Genomic DNA, 11,113 nt, shown 5'->3' on the forward strand with positions numbered 1-11,113 from the left:
GAAGAGGAGGAGGAGGACCCGGAGCAGCAGGAAGCCTCACGTTTGTGCTTGTTTGTGCTTCCCTCGCGCGCCTCACGTTTACTGGCTACTTCCTCATTTTCACCTTATTTATTCAGTGATGGAAAAAGGCTTATCTTTGTACTATTTACTACTCTTAGTTTATTGTTCACTATTGCAAGTACAGAAGATAAAGAGTCACACACACCCGCCCGCGCGGCGCACACACAGACATTTTCTTTGAATAAAAACATATAAATTTTCTACTACAGTTTTTCGTCTCTTGTTGCGGGAGAGTTTCACCTTTCTATATTTCAGGAGCTTTCATTTGCTATATATGCTGTATCAAGCCAGTTCAATTCATTGGCGTTTAGCGTGCTCTCTTAAGAGATACTAGAGGAACGCACATGCGTTGCAACGGGGCCACATTAACTTTAAGAATTCAATATTAATCATGTTAATATTACATTTAATATTCTCATACATATCAAGTGACATTAGTAATCTCTTTTACCATCAAATCCTCACACACACACTCTCTCCCTCCCTCTTCCTTACTCTCTCTCCCCCTCTCTCCCTCTCTCTCTCTAACACACACACACATATCCATCTTATTGGGTACGGGACCATAATCCATCTATTTCACACACACTCGCTATTGAATAACAATATGGATTATGTGTATTACATTTTCCACCACAACTGAGAGAATTAATTTCATGTAAATCGGCCAGCCACAGCTCCATGACAAACAATATATCTAAATTCTCAATGTTATTTTTATGTAATATGCATTATCTTTATACTATTTCTTGAATGTGTTCAAACCATTACTTGAACTTGCTACCACCAAATTGTTGAAATATGCCCTAGAGGCAATAATAAAAGGATTATTATTATATTTCCTTGTTCATGATAATTGTCTTTTATTCATGCTATAATTGTGTTATCCGGAAATCGTAATACATGTGTGAATACATAGACACCAACATGTCCCTGTTAAGCCTCTAGTTGACTAGCTCGTTGATCAACAGATAGTCATGGTTTCCTGACTATGGATATTGGATGTCATTGATAACGAGATCACATCATTAGGAGAATGATGTGATGGACAAGACCCGATCCTAAACTAAGCACAAGATCGTATAGTTCGTTTGCTAGAGTTTTTCCAATGTCAAGTATCTTTTCCTTAGACCATGAGATCGTGTAACTCCCGGATACCGTAGGAGTTACTTGGGTGTACCAAACGTCACAACGTAACTGGGTGACTATAAAGGTATACTACGGGTATCTCCGAAAGTGTCTATTGGGTTGACACGGATCAAGACTGGGATTTGTCACTCCGTATGACGGAGAGGTATCTCTGGGCCCACTCGGTAATGCATCATCATAATGAGCTCAAAGTGACCAAGTGTCTGGTCACGGGATCATGCATTACGGTACGAGTAAAGTGACTTGCCGGTAACGAGATTGAACGAGGTATTGGGATACCGACGATCGAATCTCGGGCAAGTAACGTACCGATTAACGAAGGGAATTGTATACGGGGTTGCTTGAATCCTATACATCGTGGTTCATCCGATGAGATCATCGAGGAGCATGTGGGAGCCAACATGGGTATCCAGATCCCGCTGTTGGTTATTGACCGGAGAGCCATCTCGGTCATGTCTACATGTCTCTCGAACCCGTAGGGTCTACACACTTAAGGTTCGGTGACGCTAGGGTTGTAGAGATATGAATATGCAGTAACCCGAAAGTTGTTTGGAGTCCCGTATGAGATCCCGGACGTCACAAGGAGTTCCGGAATGGTCCGGAGGTGAAGAATTATATATAGGAAGTGCAGTTTCGGCCATCGGGAGAGTTTCGGGGGTCACCGGCATTGTACCGGGACCATCGGATGGGTCCCGGGGGTCCACCGGGTGGGACCACCCATCCCGGAGGGCCCCATGGGCTGAAGTGGGGAGGGGAACCAGCCCATAGTGGGCTGGTGCGCCCCCCTTGGCCCACCCCCTGCGCCTAGGGTTGGAAACCCTAGGGTGGGGGGGGGGCACTTGCCTTGGGGGCCACTCCACCCTTGGCCGCCGCCCCCCCTAGGAGATCCCATCTCCTAGGGCTGGCGCCCCCCCTTGGGGAGCCTATATAAAGGCTGGGAGGGGCAGCCGCACCCTTGACTCTTGGCGCCTCCCTCTCCCCTGCTACACCTCTCCCTCTCGCAGTAGAACGGTGAAGCCCAGCTGCGGTGACTCCTGCATCCACCACCATGCCGTCGTGCTGCTGTATCTTCATCAACCTCTCCTCCCCCTTGCTGGATCAAGAAGGAGGAGACGTCACGCTGACCGTACGCGTGTTGAACATGGAGGTGCCGTTCGTTCGGCGCTAGGATCTCCGGTGATTTGGATAACGTCGAGTACGACTTCCTCATCCCCGTTCTTTGAACGCTTCCGCGCGTGATTTACAAAGGTATGTAGATGCAATCCGATCACTCGTTGCTAGATGAACTCCTAGATGGATCTTGGTGAAACCGTAGGAAATTTTTTGTTTTCTGCAACGTTCCCCAGCAGTGGCATCATGAGCTAGGTCTATGCGTAGTTCTTTTGCAGGAGTAGAACACAATTTGTTGTGGGCGTAGATGTTGTCAACTTTCTTGCCGCTACTAGTCTTATTTTGCTTCAACGGTATTGTGGGATGAAGCGGCCCGGACCAACCTTACACGTACGCTTACGTGAGATCGGTTCCACCGACTGACATGCACTAGTTGCATAAGGTGGCTGGCGGGTGTCTTTCTCTCCCACTTTAGTTGGAGCGGATTTGATGAAAAGGGTCCTTATGAAGGGTAAATAGAAGTTGACAAATCACGTTGTGGCTTTAACATAGGTAAGAAAACGTTCTTGCTAGAACCCTCTTGCAGCCACGTAAAACTTGCAACAACAACTAGAGGACGTCTAACTTGTTTTTGCAGCAAGTGTTCTGTGATGTGATATGGCCAAAGTTGTGATGAATGATATATATGTGATGTATGAGATCATGTTCTTGTAATAGGAATCACGACTTGCATGTCGATGAGTATGACAACCGGCAGGAGCCATAGGTGTTGTCTTTATTTTTTTGTATGGCCCGCGTGTCATTGAGAAACGCCATGTAAATTACTTTACTTTATTGCTAAACGTGTTAGCCATAGTAGTAGAAGTAATAGTTGGCGAGCAACTTCATGGAGACACGATGATGGAGATCATGATGATGGAGATCATGGTGTCATGCCGGTGACAAGATGATCATGGAGCCCCAAGATGGAGATCAAAGGAGCTATGTGATATTGGCCATATCATGTCACTATTATTATTTGATTGCATGTGATGTTTATCATGTTTTTGCATCTTGTTTACTTAGAACGACGGTAGTAAATAAGATGATCCCTCATAATAATTTCAATAAAGTGTTCCCCCTAACTGTGCACCGTTGCGACAGTTCGTTGTTTCGAAGCACCACGTGATGATCAGGTGTGATAGATTCCAACGTTCACATACAACGGGTGTAAGACAGATTTACACATGCAAACACTTAGGTTGACTTGACGAGCCTAGCATGTACAGACATGGCCTCGGAACACAGAAGACCGAAAGGTCGAGCATGAGTCGTATAGAAGATACGATCAACATGAAGATGTTCACCGATGTTGACTAGTCCGTCTCACGTGATGATCGGACACGGCCTAGTTAACTCGGATCATGTTATACTTAGATGACTGGAGGGATGTCTATCTAAGTGGGAGTTCATTGAATAATTTGATTAGATGAACTTAATTATCATGAACTTAGTCTAAAATCTTTACAACATGTATTGTAGATCAAATGGCCAACGTTGTCCTCAACTTCAACGCGTTCCTAGAGAAAACCAAGCTGAAAGACGAAGGCAGCAACTATACGGACTGGGTCGGGAACCTGAGGATCATCCTCATAGCTGCCAAGAAAGATTATGTCCTACAAGCACCGCTAGGTGAAGCACCTGTTCTCCCTGCAGAACAAGACGTTATGAACGCTTGGCAGACACGTACCGATGATTACTCCCTCGTTCAATGCGGCATGCTTTACAGCTTAGAGCCGGGGCTCCAAAAGCGTTTTGAGAGACACGGAGCATATGAGATGAGCGAAGAGCTGAAAATGGTTTTTCAAGCTCATGCCCGGGTCAAGAGATATGAAGTCTCCGACAAGTTCTTCAGCTGTAAGATGGAGGAAAACAGTTCTGTCAGTGAGCACATACTCACTATGTCTGGGTTACATAACCGCTTGACTCAGCTGGGAGTTAATCTCCCGGATGACGCGGTCATTGACAGAATCCTTCAGTCGCTTCCACCGAGCTACAAGAGCTTTGTGATGAACTTCAATATGCAGGGGATGGAAAAGACCATTCCTGAAGTATTTGCAATGCTGAAATCAGCAGAGGTAGAAGTCAAAAACGAACATCTAGTGTTGATGGTGAATAAAACCACTAAGTTCAAGAAAGGCAAGGGTAAGAAGAACTTCAAGAAGGACGGCAAGGGAGTTGCCGCGCCCGACAAGCAAGTTGCCGGGAAGAAGCCAAAGAATGGACCCAAGCCCGAGAGCGAGTGCTTTTATTGCAAGGAAAGTGGTCACTGGAAGCGGAACTGCCCCAAATACTTAGCGGACAAGAAGCCGGCAAAACGGAAGGTATATGTGATATACATGTAATTGATGTGTACCTTACCAGTACTCGTAGTAGCTCCTAGGTATTTGATACCGGTGCAGTTGCTCACATTTGTAACTCAAAGCAGGAGCTGCGGAATAAGCAGAGACTAGCGAAGGACGAGGTGACGATGCGCGTCGGGAATGGTTCCAAGGTCGATGTGATCGCCGTTGGCACGGTACCTCTACATTTACCTACGGGATTAGTTTTGAACCTCAATAATTGTTATTTAGTGCCAAGTTTGAGCATGAACATTGTATCAGGATCTCGTTTAATAGGAGATGGCTACTCATTTAAATCCGAGAATATTGGTTGTTCTATTTATATGAGAGATATGTTTTATGGTCATGCTCCGATGGTGAATGGTTTATTCTTAATGAATCGCGAGCGTAATGCTACACATATTCATAGTGTGAGTACCAAAAGATGTAAGGTTGATAATGATAGTCCTACATACTTGTGGCACTGCCGCCTTGGTCACATAGGTGTCAAACGCATAAAGAAGCTCCATGCAGATGGACTTTTAGAGTCTCTTGATTACGAATCATTTGACACGTGCGAACCATGCCTCATGGGTAAAACGACCAAGACTCCGTTCTCAGGAACAATGGAGCGAGCAACCAACTTATTGGAAATCATACATACTGATGTGTGCGGTCCAATGAGTGTTGAGGCTCGCGGTGGTTATCGTTATGTTCTCACCCTCACTGATGACTTGAGTAGATATGGGTATGTCTACTTAATGAAACACAAGTTTGAGACCTTTGAAAGGTTCAAGGAATTTCAGAGTAAGGTTGAAAATCAACGTGACAGGAAAATCAAGTTCCTGCGATCAGATCGTGGAGGAGAATACTTGAGTCACGAATTTGGCACACACTTAAGAAAATGTGGAATAGTTTCACAACTCACGCCGCCTGGAACACCTCAGCATAATGGTGTGTCCGAACGTCGTAATCGCACTCTATTAGATATGGTGCGATCTATGATGTCTCTTACCGATTTACCGCTATCATTTTGGGGCTATGCTTTAGAGACTGCCGCATTCACTTTAAATAGGGCTCCGTCGAAATCCGTTGTGACGACACCGTATGAATTATGGTTTGGGAAGAAACCTAAGCTATCGTTTCTAAAAGTTTGGGGATGCGATGCTTACGTCAAGAAACTTCAACCTGAAAAGCTCAAACCCAAGTCGGAAAAATGCATCTTCATAGGATACCTTAAAGAAACTATTGGGTATACCTTCTACCTCAGATCCGCAGGCAAGATCTTTGTTGCCAAGAATGGATCCTTTCTAGAGAAAGAGTTTCTCTCGAAAGAAGTAAGTGGGAGGAAAGTAGAACTTGATGAAGTATTACCTCTTGAACCGGAAAGTGGTGCTACTCAAGAAAATGTTCCTGAGGTGCCTGCACCGACTAGAGAGGAAGTTAATGATGATGATCATGAAACTTCAGATCAAGTTGCTACTGAACTTCGTAGGTCCACAAGGACACGTTCCGCACCAGAGTGGTACGGCAACCCTGTCTTGGAAATCATGTTGTTAGACAACGGTGAACCTTTGAACTATGAAGAAGCGATGGCGGGCCCAGATTCCAACAAATGGCTTGAAGCCATGCAATACGAGATATGATTCATGTATGAAAACAAAGTATGGACTTTGACAGACTTGCGCGATGATCGGCGAGCGATAGAAAACAAATGGATCTTTAAGAAGAAGATAGACGCGGATGGTAATGTTACCATCTATAAAGCTCGACTTGTCGCTAAGGGTTATCGGCAAGTTCAAGGGGTTGACTACGATGAGACTTTCTCTCCCGTAGCGAAGCTGAAGTCCGTCCGAATCATGTTAGCAATTGCCGCATTCTATGATTATGAGATATGGCAAATGGACGTCAAAACAGCATTCCTTAATGGTTTCCTTAAGGAAGAATTGTATATGATGCAGCCGGAAGGTTTTGTCGATCCTAAGAATGATGACAAGGTGTGCAAGCTCCAACGCTCGATTTATGGGCTGGTGCAAGCATCTCGGAGTTGGAACATTTGCTTTGATGAGATGATCAAAGCATTTGGGTTTATACAGACTTATGGAGAAGCCTGCGTTTACAAGAAAGTGAGTGGGAGCTCTGTAGCATTTCTCATATTATATGTAGATGACATACTTTTGATGGGAAATGATATAGAACTTTTGGACAGCATTAAGGCCTACTTGAATAAGAGTTTTTCAATGAAGGACCTTGGAGAAGCTGCTTATATATTAGGCATCAAGATCTATAGAGATAGATCAAGACGCGTCATAGGTCTTTCACAAAGCACATACCTTGATAACATATTGAAGAAGTTCAATATGGATCAGTCTAAGAAGGGGTTCTTGCCTGTGTTGCAAGGTGTGAAATTGAGCTCTGCTCAATGTCCGACCACGGCAGAAGATATAGAAAAGATGAGTGTCATCCCCTATGCCTCAGCCATAGGTTCTATTATGTATGCCATGCTGTGTACCAGACCTGATGTAAACCTTGCCGTAAGTTTGGTAGGTAGGTACCAAAGTAATCCCGGCAAGGAACACTGGACAGTGGTCAAGAATATCCTGAAGTACCTGAAAAGGACTAAGGAAATGTTTCTCGTTTATGGAGGTGACGAAGAGCTCGTCGTAAATGGTTACGTCGACGCTAGCTTCGACATAGATCTGGATGACTCTAAGTCACAAACCGGATACGTGTATATTTTGAATGGTGGGGCAGTAAGCTGGTGCAGTTGCAAGCAGAGCGTCGTGGCGGGATCTACATGTGAAGCGGAGTACATGGCGGCCTCGAAGGCAACACATGAAGCAATCTGGGTGAAGGAGTTCATCACCGACCTAGGAGTCATACCCAATGCGCCGGGGCCGATCAAGCTCTTCTGTGACAACACTGGAGCTATTGCACTTGCCTAGGAGCGCAGGTTTCATAAGAAGACCAGGCACATCAAGCGTCGCTTCAACTCCATTCGTGAAAATGTTCAAGATGGAGACATAGATATTTGTAAAGTACATACGGACCTGAATGTAGCAGATCCGTTGACTAAACCTCTCCCTAGAGCAAAACATGATCAACACCAGAATTCCATGGGTGTTTGATTCATCACAATGTAACTAGATTATTGACTCTAGTGCAAGTGGGAGACTGTTGGAAATATTCCCTAGAGGCAATAATAAAAGGATTATTATTATATTTCCTTGTTCATGATAATTGTCTTTTATTCATGCTATAATTGTGTTATCCGGAAATCATAATACATGTGTGAATACATAGACACCAACATGTCCCTGGTAAGCCTCTAGTTGACTAGCTCGTTGATCAACAGATAGTCATGGTTTCCTGACTATGGACATTGGATGTCATTGATAACGAGATCACATCATTAGGAGAATGATGTGATGGACAAGACCCAATCCTAAACTAAGCACAAGATCGTATAGTTCGTTTGCTAGAGTTTTTCCAATGTCAAGTATCTTTTCCTTAGACCATGAGATCGTGTAACTCCTGGATACCGTAGGAGTGCTTTGGGTGTACCAAACGTCACAACGTAACTGGGTGACTATAAAGGTATACTACGGGTATCTCCGAAAGTGTCTATTGGGTTGACACGGATCAAGACTGGGATTTGTCACTCCGTATGACGGAGAGGTATCTCTGGGCCCACTCGGTAATGCATCATCATAATGAGCTCAAAGTGACCAAGTGTCTGGTCACGGGATCATGCATTACGGTACGAGTAAAGTGACTTGCCGGTAACGAGATTGAACGAGGTATTGGGATACCTACGATCGAATCTCGGGCAAGTAACGTACCGATTGACGAAGGGAATTGTATACGGGGTTGCTTGAATCCTCGACATCGTGGTTTATCCGATGAGATCATCGAGGAGCATGTGGGAACCAACATGGGTATCCAGATCCCGCTGTTGGTTATTGACTGGAGAGCCATCTCGGTCATGTCTACATGTCTCCCGAACCCGTAGGGTCTACACACTTAAGGTTCGGTGACGCTAGGGTTGTAGAGATATGAATATGCAGTAATCCGAAAGTTGTTCGGAGTCCCGGATGAGATCCCAGACGTCACGAGGAGTTCCGGAATGGTCCGGAGGTGAAGAATTATATATAGGAAGTGCAGTTTCGGCCATCGGGAGAGTTTCGGGGGTCACCGGTATTGTACCGGGACCACCGGATGGGTCCCGGGGGTCCACCGGGTGGGACCACCCATCCCGGAGGGCCCCATGGGCTGAAGTGGGGAGGGGAACCAGCCCATAGTGGGCTGGTGCGCCCCCCTTGGCCCACCCCCTGCACCTAGGGTTGGAAACCCTAGGTTGGGAGGGCGCCCCACTTGCCTTGGGGGCCACTCCACCCTTGGCCGCCGCCCCCCCTAGGAGATCCCATCTCCTAGGGCCGGCGCCCCCCTTGGGTAGCCTATATAAAGGGGGGCGGGGGAGGGAGGGGCAGCCGCACCCTTGACTCTTGGCGCCTCCCTCTCCCCTGCTACACCTCTCCCTCTCGCAGTAGAACGGCGAAGCCCTGCTGCGGTGACTCGTGCATCCACCACCACGCCGTCGTGCTACTGGATCTTCATCAACCTCTCCTCCCCCCTTGCTGGATCAAGAAGGAGGAGACGTCACGCTGACCGTATGTGTGTTGAACACGGAGGTGCCGTCCGTTCGGCGCTAGGATCTCCGGTGATTTGGATCACGTCGAGTACGACTTCCTCATCCCCATTCTTTGAACGCTTCCGCGCGTGATCTACAAAGGTATGTAGATGCAATCCGATCACTCGTTGCTAGATGAACTCCTAGATGGATCTTGGTGAAACCGTAGGAAAATTTTTGTTTTCTACAACGTTCCCCAACACAAATGATATCTAAATTCTCTCTCTCTCTCTCTTTCTCAGACAGACACACACACACACACTCTGATATTATAGGCCCAAAAACTTTTACCAATTACCATACTGTTACTTTTGTTGTCCACAAAATACGGTGAGGTAATTCTGAGGAAATAAAATGCAGAGTTGACCAAAACCATTAACCACTATACTTGATGTACAAGATGATGAAAGTATAAGACTGATGACAGCAGCACCAAATGAAACTTCAAGAACACCACCATCCGCACAAGGATTAAAATCTATAACCATACAAACTAAACTTCAACATGACTCTCCCTCCTTAATTGCCTTCTCTAATCTTCATCTTGCCCGTGTGTTGCATCTAGTTACAGAAAGAAATAAAACATGAGCTGCTGTGACTTGCAAGGAGCATCAATGTATGTATAGACAAATTTACTTAATGTTAGTTCATAGTGGAAACATAGGAATATCAAAGCAATTGTTGAATTACCTTTGAGTCTTTAACATCCAATTAGAATGTGGTGCCTCTATAGGCGAGGTGAAGCCCTGGAATATATGACAGCCTAACCACTTTGACAGTGGGGAAAACTATAGACCGAGCCTCCTCTTTGCACACATCTTCCCATGGGAGTGGAATTATATGTCCCTCTCCCTCGCTCTGTGCTCTACTGATGCAAGACACACAAGCTAGCTAGCAATGGCCGTTTTCTGATGCCCACTGAAGCTGGATGACCTCCCCCGATTATTGCCACGTGAGATCCTAGCGAACATAGGCATTGCAGCACCGCGTCCTTAGGGCTCAGACACATGCGTCTTTGGCCATCACCTCCCCTCCACCTTGGCACACCGATACATGCGCTGTGCCATGTAGCATAATGGCCGAATGACCTCAAGCAAGCACGTCCTTCAACCACTGCCGCCACCGCGCCAATTAGGCCCACCACGCACACGCCGTGTGAGCCCCATCCAACTCAACGAGCCACTCCGCGTTCATGCATCGTCGCCGCCGCGTGCCATTCCCGGAGAGATGGCCAAGAGGAGAGAGCTGACGTAGGGTTAGGAGGAGAGGATGAATGGGTACCTCACGCCTGGCCTCTGATGCACCATAAGCACATCGTGTTGCTGCCCCTGCGCCGCTCGACTTGTCATGCCGCCACAGGAGAATATACGAGATGGGGGAGGGAATAGGGCTTCTCATGTTGGATCGTGGATCGGGAATCAGATTAGTTAATCATGGGCGAAACACAATCGGCGCATAGGACGGCGTGGTGTTGTGACATGATCCCAACATCATGTCATAGGGGTCTGGACCAACACCATGTCGCGTAGGTGATATGCCTACTATGAATTTGGTATTGGCGAGAGGTAAACGACGGTGATGTAGAGGTTAACTGTTTCCTTTGTTTGGAGATTGATCACCATTCGTGAGTTAAGCTGGGTACTAAAGAAGAATCTGTGATACGTGAATTGATTGTTGCCCTGTATGTTTGGTTTTGGTATTTGAAGATTGATTACCATCCGTTAGTTGGGTTACCAAAGAAGAA

The sequence above is a fragment of the Triticum urartu genome, chromosome 7A (genome assembly GCF_056163025.1).
Source record: "Triticum urartu cultivar PI428250 chromosome 7A, HENAU_Tu73, whole genome shotgun sequence".
In the NCBI taxonomy this organism is placed as follows: domain Eukaryota; kingdom Viridiplantae; phylum Streptophyta; class Magnoliopsida; order Poales; family Poaceae; genus Triticum; species Triticum urartu.